Source organism: Nomascus leucogenys, chromosome 1a (genome assembly GCF_006542625.1).
Source record: "Nomascus leucogenys isolate Asia chromosome 1a, Asia_NLE_v1, whole genome shotgun sequence".
Classification (NCBI taxonomy): Eukaryota; Metazoa; Chordata; class Mammalia; order Primates; family Hylobatidae; genus Nomascus; species Nomascus leucogenys.
In genome coordinates, this window is record NC_044381.1 from 91,648,897 (window position 1) to 91,665,928 (window position 17,032).

The window sequence follows — 17,032 nt, forward strand, 5'->3', positions numbered from 1 at the left end:
TGAATGCTGTAAATGATGCTGTGGGACTTCTACCTGATTAGGTTATTTAATCCAGCATTTATTCAAACTTATACCTCATGTCACATGACAGACATATTCCTAAAACATGTAAATGAGGTTTTGTAATTAGAATGACTTAACACATACTTGGAAAGCTGATCACTTTTAAGGAATCTATGTATAAAATGAATAGAGAGTTACGACTAAATTTATGCTTTGATGGTTCTTTTTTGCATGTCAGGTTCTTAAATTGAGATTCACTGATGGTGCATAACTTTGGATAAGTTTCTCAGGAACAAAAACTGCATTTTTATGATCTTGAAGTATACACACACATGTACATGTATATGTATATGTATATGTACATGTGTGTGTATATATATATATATATATATGTATATTATATAATCACATGAAGCCCTTGGGGGTCCTTAGAAGGATGTCTAAGGGGATTTGGGAGTGGCCTGTTAGATATATTGGATGTTAAATTGTGTCTTTGGTGGGGAAAGATTTTCTGGAGAGAAGGGTCATGGTCTGAGACTTGAGATTAAAAAAATAAAAGTTGAAAAGAATGTTATCCTACTGTTTGTATATTAATGTCACTAATATACTTGAAAAGCCACAGTATTATTTCCCATCTAACATATTGTTAACATATTGCAGCCTCAGGAATTATTAGCTTGAACCATATGAAATTGCCAATATTTGACAATTTTTGACCTATAAAAATGGCAATTTTGTATGGCTCAACCTAGTTATTTAATGAGCATTAACTCATATTAATGAAAAGTTAGCCTTAAGTGCCCAACAGTAGTCGTATGAACGAAATATATTCTGATAATTAAAGTATGAGAGCTGTCTAGTTAAAAAGTAGATCATCCAGAGTTACTTCCTGTGAATAAATCCAGTATGCATGTGTTATGTCCTTCTTTCAATTCTTCTTTGTTTGGTCTTTTAAAAAGAACTTATGTTTCTGCCAAGTTGTGCCTACAGGGTTTATGAGATCCGGAGACTGTGGGCATACATCCTCAATGGCTGAGAGTTGATATTTAGCAGGATTTGGGTTATCTTTGAGAAGGTTCATCCTCTGGATAGCTTGCCAGTAATCGAATGTGTGTCACAGTGTTAGGGTCTCTCTATGCATACTATCTTAGTGTTCTTTTTCCTTTTCTAGAGTGAAATCTGAAGTCATTGATTTGAAACCTTTCCTCATTTTTATATAGGTGTTTGGTGCTATAAATTATCTCCTAAGTCTTGCTTTTAGTGAGAATCTCATGTTGTATGTTTGTTTTCATTCATTTAAAATGCTTTCTCATTTACATTTTGACTTTTTTGACTCATGGATTATTTAGAAGTGCATTATTTCTTTTCTAAGTATTTGGGGATTTTCTAAAAGTCTTTCTATAATTCAGTTATGGTCAAAGGACATACATTTTATAAGTTGAATCCTTTAAAATTTATTGAGACTTGTTTTATGATCATAATCTATCTTGCTAAATGTTCCATGGACACTTGAAAAGAATGTATTCTACTGTTTTAGTAGAAAAGAAAGTATTCTACTGCTTTGGTTGACTCTCCTAATTTACCTAAAATGTCACTAGGTCAAGTTGGTTGCTAGTGTTCACATCTTCTCTCTATGCCCTTGGTGATTTTATATATATAGTTTTTTCCCATCAATTTTTGAAAGAGGGGCATTAAAATCTCCGATTAAAATTGTGAATTTGTCTGTTTCTCCTTGAAGTTCTTTCAGTTTTTGCTATATGTATTTTGAAGCTGTCTCATTAGGTGAATTAACGTTTAGGATTGTTATACTCCTTGATGAACTCATCCCTTTATCATTATAAAATGATCCTTTTTATCCTTGGTAATAGTCTTTGCTCTGAAATTTACTTTTTCTCATGTCAATATAGCCATTTTAGCTTTCTTTGAAAGGCTTTTCTTTTTTAGGGAGTTTCAGTCTAAGGTATTTATGTAAAAACTGTGAAACTAATTTATTAAAATACTTATTCAATTAATCAAGGTATAAGTAGAATTCACTGATAGTTTTCAGTCGTCCTTCTACAATTCCATTTCTACAATGTTATGGCTTTTATAGTCCTTCCTCCTCCATTGTCATGTGATTGTCGTTTTACAGCCCACATAATGCAAGATTTTCATATACTTAACATTTAGCATGAAACGAGCACTGGCCAATTAGAATGAGTGCCAGATATAAAAGGTATGGCTTCACTGGTGCATGCTGGCTGAATATCAGTCCTGAATATATAACAATTAACGTCTCCTGAGTTAGGTGCAGGAGCCATTTTTTCCAGCCATTCATATGAAACTCTAGCTTCTATAGATATCTTAAAAATTAAAATAATCTTTAACACTTAGAATTCTAAGCACTATTTACTAATCAAATTTATCAATATGTGTATCAACATCTTAAGGCATGACTTCTTTTTATTAAGGGAAAATTCCACAACAGAACTTATTTTAGATACTGGCTTTAAAACTTCTATTTTAGATATTGACTATTTTATGTAGCAAATATTTGTTCATTAATTCACCAGTTTGTTTGCTTTTTTTAATTGAGGCTTTCCTATAGGTCAGCCATTGGGAATTTGAGGATGAGCAACACTGCTTGGTCTTGCCCTTAAGAAACTACTGTAGTCAGGGAGCGAGAACTATTCCCAGTTCTGGTGCACTCAAGATACCATGTGGCAGGGGGGTATGTGGGCGGGAGGGTGTAAGAGGACATCCCCTGGCCTCACAAGATCTCTCAAGGTGTAAGAGCCAAAAACAATTTAAATTCATTTACCTATTTCCAAAAAGGTAGCAATTAATTTGTAATCTATACTTTGTTACATTCATCGAGAAATTTCACTTACCTTGTAATCAACATACCTTCAATAATTTTTTTTTTTTTTGGTCCATGTCTGGGGTTTTACTGGAACCCTTCCTTTGCTTTCCGTACTCTATGTAGCACATACTACCTAGTGGAGTACTCACACATTGTTGGCACTCAGTAAATATTTGTTGAACAAATAAATGAATGAATATTTGCCCCTGGTACCATGGAGGATATAGGAAAAAACTGGAGCTGTTGTTCAGCCCTGTCATGAACTGGGTATTACCTGAAGAAAGTGAAGCATCTTGGCTGTTAGCAATGTTCAATTTCTTTATCAGAGTAGTGGTTACACATGTGTTCACCTTATGATTATTTGTTATGATTTATCAACTTTTATCAAGCTATATTTCACAACACAAAAACTTAAAACACATGATAAAAAAATGTAACAGCAAAAAAAAAAAAAAAGAGAGAGAGAAAGAGTGGAAGAAGGAATTTTAATTTGTAAGCCTCCCAAAGTTCTGGGATAATAGGCATGAGCCACTGTGCCCAGCCTGGGCTGTCATTTTTTATACAATTAGGAAAGTTGTTCTGCTCCCTCCTTCAGTTTTGGATGATGTTTGATTTTAGTCTTATGTAGACAGATCTTTCTGTATTATAATTTACACTGTTTAGAAGATAGATATGGTAGATAATACAAAGCAGTGTTATTGTTGCTCAGAATAGAACTTGGATAACATTTTTGACACTGTAATAATAATATTAAATAAATATCACTATTAATATATTACATGATGGTTGAGATATTATTACATAATATTTATTAATCTTATCGTTGGTATGTATTATAAAACTAAAAATGATACTGAATATTATTAATATATATTTTACATGTTTAATTTTTCAAGCATTAATCACTTAAAAAGAGAGCAAGATTAGACACAGCATTAATTTGTTACATGGTTTTTAACCTAAAACTCTGACAATTTTAGTTGATGAATACTCATTCATAGCAAAGACCTATTATTAGGAGTAGAACTTGTTAAGTATGTACATATGTACCTGATTAAAAAAACTAAAGCTTTGCAGTAAGAATTTGTATTTGTATGTACCAAAACAATATATCTATATTTAGCTCTTATCTATAAAAGTCTAATTGTAATTGATATGTCTAAGAAATACCTAAAACTCAGATTTTGATTCTTTTTTTCAGGATCTTTGTGCTTGATCCAGTTAGACTAGGTCTTTACTTCCAAGAAAAGAGAGATGAGAAGAGGGAAGGAAAACTCACTTAATGTGTTTCATCAGCATGATCCATGAAGTTATCAGCAGGAAATATAAACAGATTATTTTAAGCAATGATCTTGCTAGCAAAATACTTGAATGTGCTTTGTGGAGAAGTAGTTACCCACACATAACCTATGACCTGTTCATTTGGCAGATTGCCATGAAGTATTTACTTGATAAGATTATTTATTGACATCTAGCTTAAAATGAATATCACAATATGTCTGAATGTGATTCTTATTACAAGGACAGAGGGATAGTGAACCAATGATCATTGCCTACACTTCTGTCACTCTATGACGCTGAGCATACTTCCCCAGAGTCCCTGGTTGGAAGGAGGGCACACTTATTATGTGGGACGCATAGGTGCCAATGGTTGAAGTTGTGTTCATGCAGCATATCTACCCAGAATTGGTATGGTGTTGCCAGTGTAGGTGCTAGTACTACTTAGAATGGTGAAGATTTGAGTACAGAAGCTTCCCTGAGAAGTTCTGTACTTTAGTCTTAATTACCATGTATGGGGAAAAGTCTGTATCAAAAAGGCTGTGTATTCTTGACTGATTTTTGTATCTCCCAACCTTTTCTCTTTTTCTTTGCTAGTTATGCCAGATGTTTCTAGTGTCTAAAGGTATGATGGTCATAGTCACCACCATATCATAAGATACCTTCCCCCATTCCCTTTATCCTGACTTGGTATAAACGAATTCCTTTTTCCTTTACCTTAACTGGGGCAGGTATGTATACAGGGAACCTTCAAATGGACTCTTAAAGAACAAAGGTCAAGCAAGCCCTGAAGTTTCCTGTTGCAAGTGCATTCTAGCCTGTGGCACAGCAAAGTATTTGGAAAGCTCTGCTCTATCAGTTATTCAAGGACTGAGGTTCTTTCCCTCCTAAGCAACCCTGTCCAATAAAAATACAGTAGAAGCCACAAATGAGTCATACTTGCGATTTTTAAATTTTCTAAATCAAGAAAGTCAAAATAAACACAATAAATTTTAATATCTCTTATTTAACCCAATTTGTCCAAAATATTGTTTTAACATGTACTTAATATAAAATTATTGATAAACAATTTCAAATTCTTTTTTGCACACAAAGTTTTTGAAATCCAGTGTGTATTTTATACTTAGAGTACATTTCAATTTGGACTAGCAAAAACATTTCAAGTGCTACCACATTGGACAGTACAGATCTAGAGGTTCATTCTTCTAGGACCTCAGAATCCTCGATCTTCAGAATCCAGTCAGCAGATAAGGAAAAGAGAGTGCATAAAATATCTCAAAGGAAGTTTTAAGGATTCAACCTGGCACCAAAGTATATCACTTCTACCCACGTTCCATTGGCCGGTACTTAGTCCATATGACCCAATCTAACTAACTGCCCAGGGCACCTGGAAAATGTCATTTAGCTGTGTGCCCAGGAGGAAAAAAAAAATAGGTTTGGCGAGTACATAGTAGAGTCTTTACCACAGCATAAGGTATTATTATTACCATATTTTACAGATCAGGAAATTGATGCCCAGGCAGATTAACTGACACTCTTGTTAATGGAAAAATGTAAGTAGATTCCAGGTCTTCACTCTGTAGTGATGTTTCCTCCATCAGACTGCCCTGCTTTCTTTCCTTTATTTGTCCTTCAACTCTGTCCATGTAGATGCAGCTCTTGCTGTAAACCTATGTCTTCAATATTTTATCACATTGGCTCTCCTAGGCTGTTCTCTGACTTAATGACAGTATCCTATTACTTCTGTTTTAGAAAATGACAAGCGCCCAGTATAATGAAGCAAATATGCCTTATTACTGGATCGTTTAACTAATAGTACTATTTTCAGCATTGCATTATCATTTTGAGTGGGCCTTTTCCTTCCTCATACTGAAGCTCCTCATTCAAAGCAAAAGATTATTAAGGTCCTCATCAAGCCATTTCAATCAATGTATAAATTGTATTTTATGTTATAATGAACAGTCTGTTCAACTGAAGTTTTTAGCTTTTTAAAAGTGCTTAGAAGAATAGTAACAGAAGTGCTGTTAATGGTGAAATTATTGAACCGAAGTGCTTGGATAAGCTGTTTTATTTCTTAAATGGAAGGGGATATTTTAGATGGAGAAATGAGATAAATATTCCTCAAAGGAGACTAGTGGTAAAGAGTGACTGCTCCCCATGGATTACTGATTATAACACAAGTGTTCATCAAGAGCAGCTTTTATGGAAGACAGTTTAATTCGACCACTGCCTTTTAGCTTTAAATTACCCACAGCAAACTGGTTTAGAGTTTTTGTTGCTGTCTGTCTTATATTTGTGAATATGAAATACATTTACAGAGCCAAAAATTTAAAAGTATGAAAAGATACACAGTGAAAACTCCACCTTTTATCCTCCAATGCGGAGAGCTGGCCTTTCTAACAGTTCCTCCGTTTTGTAACCCCACTTGGTAGGTACTCATTCTTCTCTTCTTGCATATTCTTCTAGAGTTTGTATATGCATTTATAAGCAAATGTGAATATATATTCTTAGTCTTCCTCCTGTTTTATCCTATACATACTGTTCTGCACCTTGCTTTTAAAACTTTATACACCATGAAGATCTTTCTGTGTCAGAATATAAAGAGTCTTCTTATTATCCTCATTCTTTTCTTATAGTTGTGTAGTGCTCTACTGAATACATGTACCGTATTGATGAACATTTAGTCTGTTTCCAATCTTTGGATATTACAAACTGTATTGCAATAAATAAGCTTGAACATAAGCCATTTCACAAAAAATGTAAACATATTGCAGACATAAATTCTCAGAAGTAGAATTGCTAGTCAATGTATATAGTATATGCATTTGGAATTTAATAGAAATGGCCAAACTGCTTTCCACAGTGGTTGCACTAATTTACCTTCCAACCAGGAATACTTAATAGTGCCTATTTCATGTGCCTTTCCCCATAGATTGTGTTATGAAATTTTTGTTTTTTTGCTTTGTGTCTGAAAATGATATTTTAGTGTAGCTTAAAATTATATTTCTTTTACTGTGAGAAAAGTGAGCATCTTTTCATATGTTTAACGATCATTTGTATTACTTTTTCTATGAACTGTGCTCATATCCTCTCCCTATTTTTCAGTTGTGTTGTTGGTCTTTTCTTTTTTGACTTACAGGAGCTCTGTATGTATTATGGGGATAAGCTGTGTGGTATAAGCTGCAATATTTTTTCCACCAGTTTTTCATTTGTCTTTTGACTTTACTTATGGCATCTTTTTTCATTACTATGCAGAAGTTTTATTTCTTTTTCTTTTTCTACTGTAGTCAAATTTATCTTTCTTTTAATGGCTCTGGATTTTGAATTCAGAAGGCTTTCTTCACTACAGGGTTATATGTAACTTACAGGGTTATATGTAACTTATTTTTTTCTAGTAATTTTTATATTTTGATCCCCTTTTGAATCTTTGATACATTTGGGATTTATCAAGATGTATAATGGATCCAACTTACTTTTTGTCAGATATTTATCTAGTTGTTACTCTTCACTGATTTGAGATGCTCCCTTTATCACATGCCCAAATACTCATGTATATATATTTGGGTTTATTTTTTGACTTATTCTTCCCAATTATCTGTCTGCATTCTTGTGTCAACCACATAGTTTTAATTACTGAGACTTTACAATATATTTTAATATTTGCTAGACTAGGTTGCCCTTATTGCCCTTTTTTCAGTTTTGTCTGACTATTCCTATTGTCCATTTTTTTGTTAGAATCCAACTCTTTCTCATTCTACCTTTCAACCCTTCCCCCCATAAAAAAGCAAGTTTGTTATTATTTATATTAATGTATATTAATGCATTATATTGATATATTAATTATTTTATAAATATACACAATACATTGATAAAATAGCTTAGTGAGGTTGCTATTTTGTTGATGTGGAGTTTTCCTATCCAATAATATATTTTATTCAATTTTTCATCTTAAAAAATTATTCTATAGTACTTTAAAGTTTTCTTCATTTAGGTCTTCCACATTTCTCTTAAGTTTATTCTAAGGTATTTTATCTTTGTTGTTGCTATATTGTTAATGGAACCTTCAGTTATAGCTAAAAGGAGCTTGTTATTTGTATATTTTATTACTATTGATTTTCAGGTATTAATTTTTTTGTTGTTTGTTTTTTGGGATAGGGTCTTGCCCTGTCATCCAGGCTTGAGTGCAGTGGCATGATCTTGGGTCACGGCAACATTTGCCTCCCAGGCTCAAGCGATTCTCGTGCCTCAGCCACCAAGGTAGCTGGGACTACAGGTGTGTGTCACCACACCTGGCTAATTTTTGTATTTTTAGTAGAGACAGATTTCACCATATTGGCCAGACTGGTCTTGAACTCCTGAGCTCAAGTAATCTGCCCACCTCGGCCTCCCAGGGTGCTAGGATTACAGGCATCAGCCACCATGCCTGGCCATTTGGAGATATTAATTTTTTATTCCATTATCTGATTGAATGTTTTTGCTTTTTGGGATTTTTGGTCAATTATTGAGTTTTCCCAAACATACAACCATATCATCTTTGAATAATGGTAGGCTTACCTTTTTCTTCCCAATAGTTACTCCTCTGGTCCCATTAGCTTTCATTAAGTTATTTTGTCACAATAAACAACTCTCAGATCTTCATGGTTGACAACAATAAGATACACTCGTGCTCATGTTACATACCCGTTAGGGTAGGCCCCAGCTCTGCTCTATGTCTTTGTCATCTGGGACCACACTGAAGGAGTGGCTCCATCTGGGATATACTAGTCTTCTGAAATCAGACAGGAAAGTGTGACAACAGAACCAATTGATGGCTTTTAGAATTCCAGCTACCTTACTTACTTTGGCTCACATTTCATTGTGTAAAGCAAGTCTTATGGCCAAGCCTGATATCAATGGTGCAAGGAAGTACAGTCCTTTGATAGGGAGGAGCGCTGAATATTAGAAATGAAGAGTACAATCTACTATAACCTCTAATTAATTTTTCCAGATAGGCAAAGCAAACTCCGAATAACATAATCATAATTCTTAGAGCCCACTAGCTCCAAGTACTTAATTTGTATAGACCTATAATTGTTAGTGTTAATTATCAGTTGGTTCTTTCTGTATGACAAACCACTGCAGTTGGCTGAAGGTGGCTGATGTTGGCCAGGCTTAGCAGGCAAGTTCCTTTTCACATATCTTGTATCTGCCTTGAATCAGTGAGTTGGCCAAGGTAGGGCTGCATCTGTGGTGAGGCAAATGAGGGACTTCTCAGGCACAAAATTTAAGAGGATGACAAAAAAAACTTGGTAATCAAGATATATGATATTTTAATACAGTATTTTTGAAAACCAAAATTAATGCAACCAAATCCATGATGAACAAAATATCAAAATTTTAAACAAAGACAGAAATAAGAACAATGCTGTGCCAAGCCATATTGGAGCCTAAGCCAAAAGGGAAAATTAGTAATACTTATTCTGTCTTTATGAAAAATTATTGAAAAAGTATCACTTGAGTGTTGTGTGTAAAGTATTATGTTACATGCAAAATGTATATTTTTACTTATGAGGTATATATAAATAGAGATGATTCTACTTAGTTAAGTCATAAGGTATTTATATCAAATAATTGTAGCTCTTTTCACAATTACAGTCTGATAACATGCACAGTAGTTTGAGAATTCATTTTTTGAAATCTCCTTTAGAGATTTTTGCATTCTTCTTTGAAAGTCTTACATGGTGGCTAATTTTCACGCTTTTTATGGTAGATTTTTTTAAAAAACAGGCAAAAATTATTAAGGGTCAAGTGTTGGGTAAGTAAGCAGGGTTAAGCTGGGTATTAATCTTGATGAAAAATAAGAAATGGGTTAAGCATCGTGGCATGGACCTGTAGTTCAAGCTACTCGGGAGGCTGAGGCAGGAGAATCACTTGAACCTGGGAAGCAGAGGTTGCAGTGAGCTAAGATCATGCCACTGCACTCCAGCTTGGATGACAGAGTGAGACTCCATCTCAAATAATAATAATAATGATAATAATTATAAAATGAGATATACACATAAAAAAGTTAATAAACTGCACATGCCATAAAGTTGTTATTTATTATTGATATAGCTAAACAGGTTTGGGTTTGAATGTCTCTTTATGTGTTTCTGAATCAGGGGCTGGATAACTGATCCATTCACAGATTTATTGATTAATGAATGGACTGCCCTCACCTAATGGCCGATAAGTCTAGGTGTGTCTAGATACTCACATATGCATACATAATCAAGGCCAGATCTTACAACCAAGCATGACTGAAATTCTGGAGTAAGGGACAGGAAACAGTTGATATAGATGTGGTAGGGACTGGTCACCCCATAGTAGAGCATTTGCTACTCTTTGTAGTCTTTTATTTTCAGTTTCTACATCATGACAGAACAAATAGAACTATGACTTTTGGGTTGGGTGTGATGGCTCACACCTGTAATCCCAATACTTTGGGAAGTCGAGGCAGGAGGATTGCCTGAAGCCAGGATTTCAAGAACTATGACTTTTGTCATAGTTGGGATTACAGGCAGCTGCTACCACACCCGGCTAATTTTTATATTTTTAGTAGAGACGGGGTTTCACCATGTTGGCCAGGCTGGTCTTGAACTCTTGACCTCAAGTGATCTGCCCACTTTGGCTTCCCAAAGTGTTGGGATTACAGGTGTGAGCCACCACACCCAGCCCCTCATTTTAATTCTCTTACCTCAAAAAAATTACGCATCTCTTTTTCTCTGTGTGCATGTATAATTATACACATTCATACACACATATACACACACACACTTAGGAAAACCTTAAGAAAAAAATGTCTAGGTAAATGCTTAAAAATCATTTTTTTTTCCTGAGTTATACAAAGGAAGGAGACACTGGTGACTAGCATAAGATAAATTAAATATATTAGAGGGTTTTTGTTTGTTGGCTGGCAAGATTGAGTACAATTTTTTTTTTTGAGACGGAGTCTCGCTCTGTCACCCAGGCTGGAGTGCAGTGGCGCGATCTCGGCTCACTGCAAGCTCCGCCTCCTGGGTTCACGCCATTCTCCTGCCTCAGCCTCTCCAAGTAGCTGGGACTACAGGCGCCCGCCACCATGCCCGGCTAATTTTTGTATTTTTAGTAGAGACGGGGTTTCACCGTGGTCTCGATCTCCTGACCTCGTGATCCGCCCGCCTCGGCCTCCCAAAGTGCTGGGATTACAAGCGTGAGCCACCGCCCCCGGCCAAGATTGAGTAAAATTTTTGACCATCTTCTTTCCAGCTTAGTCAGTTATACATATATTGTCTGTATCTATCCAACAATTGCTTGTTATTTGTCAGTGATATTAGTCGGGTAATTATAGCATAGCAAACCTCAATTGGGCATTTATAGAATTGCTTATAGAAAAGTAATCAGACCTGTTCCAAAATTTGTAGTCTAATGTTTGCACAAGGCACAGTAGTAAACACTAGGATAAATAAGGTACAATTCTTCCCCTCAAACACTTTACCATCCAGTATCTCACAATGTAAGAAATAATCTTAGTTTTAAGGTGGAAGGCTTTACAATTCGCAAAACAGAAACACAGGCCTCAAATTAACTTCTACATTTAAAATAAGGGTGTTGGAAATATCAAAATGCAGTGGCTGGGTAGTTGTGCTTATTAAGTGGTGTGTTTGAGCATCAGAATGTATTTGGCTGATTCAGCACATTGTGGTGGTTTTTTTTTTTTTTTTTCCATTTCCATCCTTTTTTTCCTTCCTACACACGCAGCAAGCTATTTCACTCAGCTGTGAAATATTTACCATTGCAAGGCAACATATAATTAAGTGCCGGAATGAGTGATGCAGTCAAGTGCTATTGGAGACCAGCAGACAAAGAATTCAGTGTGGCCTGGGACAGGCATTGTAGAGGAGACAGGGCTTAAATTGGACCTTGAAAAATATTTGATTGAGTGCAGAGGAGGGATAGGATGATGATGCAAGCAACAGCAATGCCATGAGCAAAAGGCAAGAACCAGAATGAATCAGCCTTATTTCAAGGATAGTATGAAACCCGTATTCTCTGAAATGAGGATCTGGGTAGGAGGTGAAGCTGGCAAGGTAGACTGGGAAGCAGCTGATAATGGTAGAAAGGAACAAGCCATGGCCTGCAAGCCCAGAGACCTGAGTTCTGTCACTAACCGGTCTGTGTCTTTGGCAATCATTGAATCTTCTACTTCAGTTATCTGAGATGTGAAACGATGCTTTCAGACTAAAAAAATCTCTAAGGTGGCTTCCTGTTTTAAAGCATTTTGTGATTCTTTTATGGTGATCCTTGATAAACTGGAATTAGGACTTTCGAATCTATCCTAACAGTCCTTAAGGTTGTTCTTAATATGAAAATCACATAATGAAAGAGGGAATTCATCACATAGTGAAAGAGGTAATTATTGGTATTAAATTCAGTGAAGAATGATTGCCTTGGGAAAAGGGATTAGACATACTGGAGGAAGGAAACCAGCTTGAAGGCTATGCTGATAGTTCATATGGGAACAGGGTAGTTGAAATAGGAATCAAAAGAAGGAGACAGACACTAGAACCATTGTTTATTCATTCTATGTTGATCATCAAAACTATGCTAGGTTCTGAAGATCCGGTTGTAGGAAAGACAGAAGAGGCCCCTATTCTTGTGGAACTTACATTCTAACAAAAGGAAAAACTCAGCAGGATTTGGTGATTGACCAATAGGATATTTGTGCCTTTAAGAGAATGACACTTACTGCAAGGCTAGATGTCTAGCTACAAAGGATTGACTACATAAATGTTGTACGTTCATAAAATGAAATACTAGGCAGCCATAGGGAATTATGAAACATACTTATTTACATGGGACACTATTCATATGTTATTGAGTTAGAAAAACACAGATATAGAATATGATCTAGAAAATTATATACCATTTTATATGAATAATAGGATTATTAGTGATTTATCTGATTCCTCTTCATTCAGTGGTTGTTTATTGAGTACCTACTTTTTTTTTTTTTTTTGATACAGAGTCTCGCTCTGTTGCCAGGCTGGAGTGCAGTGGCGCAACCTCAGCTCCCTGCAACCTCCGCCTCCTGGGTTCAAGCGATTCTCCTGCCTCAGCCTCCCAGGTAGCTGGGACTATAGGCGTGCACCACTATGCCCAGCTAATCTTTGTATTTTTAGTAGAGACGGAGTTTCACCATGTTGGCCAGGATGGTCTTGATCTCTTGACCGCGTGATCCCACCTTGGCCTCCCAAAGTGCTGAGATTACAGGAGTGAGCCACCATGCCCTGCCTCTTTTTTTTTTTTTTTTTTTTTTTGACAGAGTCTTGCTCTGTCTCCAAGGCTGGAGTGCAGTGGCGCTATCTCGGCTCACTGCAACCTCTGGCTCCTGGGTTCAAGCGATTCTCGTGCCTCAGCCTCCTGAGTAGCTGGGACTACATGTGTACGCTACTATGCCTGGCTAATTTTTTTTTTATTTTTAGTGGAGACGGGGTTTCGCCATGTTGTCCAGCCTGGTCTTAAACTCCTGAGCTCAGGCTGTCTGCCCACCTTGGCTTGTTTATTGATTACCTACTTTGTACCAAGCATTGTTTGGGTCTTTTAAGGATAAGTGGTAAACAAGATGGACATGGTCTATTATTAGTTTTTTATCTTATCTTTTCTAACTTTTTTTTGTAAGGAACTCACACTATTTGTGTGGCAAAATAATTTCTTAAAAAAGTTCTGAAAAATCCTTCCATTGGCCATTTGTGTGTATGTGTGTTTTATGAATTCTCCTTGACCGTACATTTGGAGTAAAGGGTGCACTCTTTTAAATTACACTGTTCTGTCCTGTGTCTTGTCCAGGTCTTGCACAAGATAGGAGGTGGCTCCAGGACACCAGTCTCCTGCTTAGGGTAGATTAGGGCACTGTCTGCCATTTGGTGAAGTCAGCGTGGTCAGAACTCCCAGATTTGGTTTGGCTCCAAGGCAAATAGAGTCCTGCTGGGACTCTGCTGGCTGTTTATAGTCCTTTCAAGGGTCCGGTCATTCCAACCTTGGTGTCTATTTACATTTGCCGTATGTTACTTGACGCTCCTTCATTCCCGTTGAAGCTGCCTCTCCCGGAAATCTCTGTCATTCCATAAGCCCTAGCTGCTGCCCCACCGTGCAGCTGACCTCATGCAGATTGAAAAACAAAATGTATTCTGGCTACATTTAAAGGAAGTTTTGAGGCCAGTTGATGGGCAAGGACTTGGCTGTAATACTTTGTGGGCGGAGCGCTTAAAGGGGAATCTAGCACTGGCTAGCACCAGATTCCAGGGCTCTTACACAAAAGCCTTTGTGTTATTTTTTCCTCCCTCTGCCCAGCTCTTCTCCCATGACTACTAATAGTGTCTCTCTGCTATAATGCACTCATCATTGCCTTCTATTTTTAAAATGCTAGATCTTGTATATGCCAAAGAACAAACAGGCAAGCAAAAAGCCACCAAATTATTAAAAAATATTCCATGTTCCTATAATAAATTATATAGGTAAACATATGGATATATATATATATATATATATATATATATATATATATATATAAAGAATTACCTACAATCTTATTCCCTGGAGATATTTTGATACATTTTCTCTGTATACTTGTTTTTAACTTTCTGCTCACATGGTTTTTCTAAGCTTTTGTTCTACCACTTATATAGCCTGTTTATAGACCTTAAGCTGTGTCTGTACCTGTTTTCCACCTAAGATAGACCTATTCTTTCTATAGAGAACAAATGCTATTATAATTTGGTACTTAACTACTTTTTCTAACTTCAAGATGGCCTCTTGGCCCTCATCATATAGTCACAGAATATTTGTTCATTTCAAGGAAGCATTCATTTAGTTTCTCGTGTTAGCTTTAGTTATGTGAAATCTCTAGAGTCAAGCTGGCCAATCTAATCCTTACTCTTTGGATCCTGTGATAACACCGAGGGCTCCTCGGGGTCACTGATGATCTTGAGCTTTGCACTGACCTGAAGTAAGAAGGAGGAGAAGATGTTCCTCTGACCAAAATCATCCCACACTCACCCTGTATCATCTGTTTAGAGTGTGAGAACATTGTTGACATTTGTGTGAGCAGTCCCGGAGCACAAATCCTTGATATAGTGTAAGTGAATGCACAAGCAACACGGACAAAGTTTAACTGCAGAGTCCATTTTTTTGCTAGTTTCAGAAATAAATTTTCCTTAGGAATTTCCTTCTTGTCAATGTTTTCTCTCTGATTATTGAGTTCAGCTCTTTTCAGGCCAGACCTCTCTGCATCTAGCTTTTTCTGTTGAATCTTGTCTCTGCCTTCCAGAGTCTGATTAGTGTCACAAAGATGCCATGCAATTCCAAAGAGGCAAGATCTTTCTTGTTTTGGTGTTTCAGGTCTTTCTTTAATTCATTCTGTTTACAGAAATCATCTACTGCTACCCTCTTGTTTGTTTTTTTTTTGTTTTGTTTTGCTTTTGAGACGGAGTCTCACTCTGTGGTCCAGGCTAGCTGGACTGCAGTGGTGGATCTCAGCTCACTGCAACCTCCACCTCCTGGGTTCAAGCAATTCTCCTGCCTCATTCTCCAAAGTAGCTGGGACTACAGGTATGTGCTACCATGCGTGGTTAATTTTTGTATTTTTTAGTAGAGATAGGGTTTCACCATGTTGGCCAGGGTGGTCTAGAACTCCTGACCTCAGGTGACCCACACACCTCGGCCTCCCAAAGTGCTAGGATTACAGGTTGTATTAACTATTGATAATCCCTTTATATATTTAATTCCCCATACCAGTTCTTTTTGTTCGGCCGTCTACTTTTGGCCACACATTTTTTCCTCCTTTCACCGAGCTAAACTGAGTGCTGAATTGCAGTAACAATCTTATTTTAAATGTCTCGTTCATCTTTCTCTTTCCTGTGTTTTAAAATTTTAACTTTAATAGTATACCTTACGAAGTCACCTGCCATCTCCCCTCTGTTTTGGAAGCAGGTAAGGTATAAATCATAGAGAGATCATGTAAGTTGTCCCATCCTTGTAAATCTCTCACATAGTCTTACCCATATTTTCTGTATCTCCAGCTCAGTTGTCCCTTTTGTTTTGTTTCTTTAATTTTATTACTTACTTTACTCGTTAATTTACTTGTAGACATTTGGATTTTCACTAGACATTCACAGGATGGTTTCTGTCTGTAGTTAAATAGTGATGGGATGGGCATAAGATTTAGGATACTGTGGAGAGGTGCTTTTCTTTTTTTAATCATGTTGATTAATGTTGAAGGAAATGACTTGAGGTTTGGTTGATATTTATATTTACTCAAAGCTAATTTTTTGATTCTGTTTTTCCTTTTGTTTGCCTTCTGAAACTCCACTCGTTGTTTGATATGAATAGAATTTTGTGTGTATAATCAGGGAGAAGAAAGTTCTTTCTCACTAAGTTTATGGTCAATCTAAGTAAGCAATGAGTTTAAAAATGACTTTATAGATGAAATTAATCTGGAGGTTTAGAAAGTGCATTGAAATTGAATTTGTTTCTTAGCTGGCAACTGATTTCAAATCTAAAGTACAGTGTGCTTTGAGGAATCTTAGCCAATGTTATAGGATTATTTGAATGGACCCTTCATCCTCCATTTTGGTGTGACATTGGGCATTGGGACATTAATAATGAATGATTACTGTACTTGGTGGTCAGATATGTTATTTTGATCCATTTCTATTTCCCAGAGGGGCCTCTGGAAAAGGGCAATGAGGGTGGATTTAAAACCACAGTATTGGAATTTGATAACTTTAGTCTTGTTTTGTATGTCTAGGGCTTGCTGAAGAGTACTTATAATATGGACAGTCAGTCAAGCATGGAGCAGGCAAAATACCAAAATAGATTTTCATAACTCAGACATAAGCTGGATTCTGTGTT

At 36.3% G+C, this 17,032-nt stretch overlaps 1 protein-coding gene across 4 annotated transcripts in view; it reads left to right on the plus strand.

Moving 5' to 3' along the window:
- Positions 1 to 17,032, plus strand: part of AKAP6 (A-kinase anchoring protein 6) — a 500,428-nt gene that overhangs the window by 166,465 nt on the left and 316,931 nt on the right. Inside the window, exon 1 of one of the 4 annotated variants that reach the window (XM_030813211.1) lies at positions 15,709 to 15,730. The exons of the other annotated variants lie outside the window; for them this stretch is intronic. The gene's annotated coding sequence lies outside the window, so the exon portion shown is untranslated. Of the gene's footprint in view, positions 1 to 15,708; positions 15,731 to 17,032 lie in introns of those variants that run through there. 4 annotated transcript variants of the gene reach the window in all.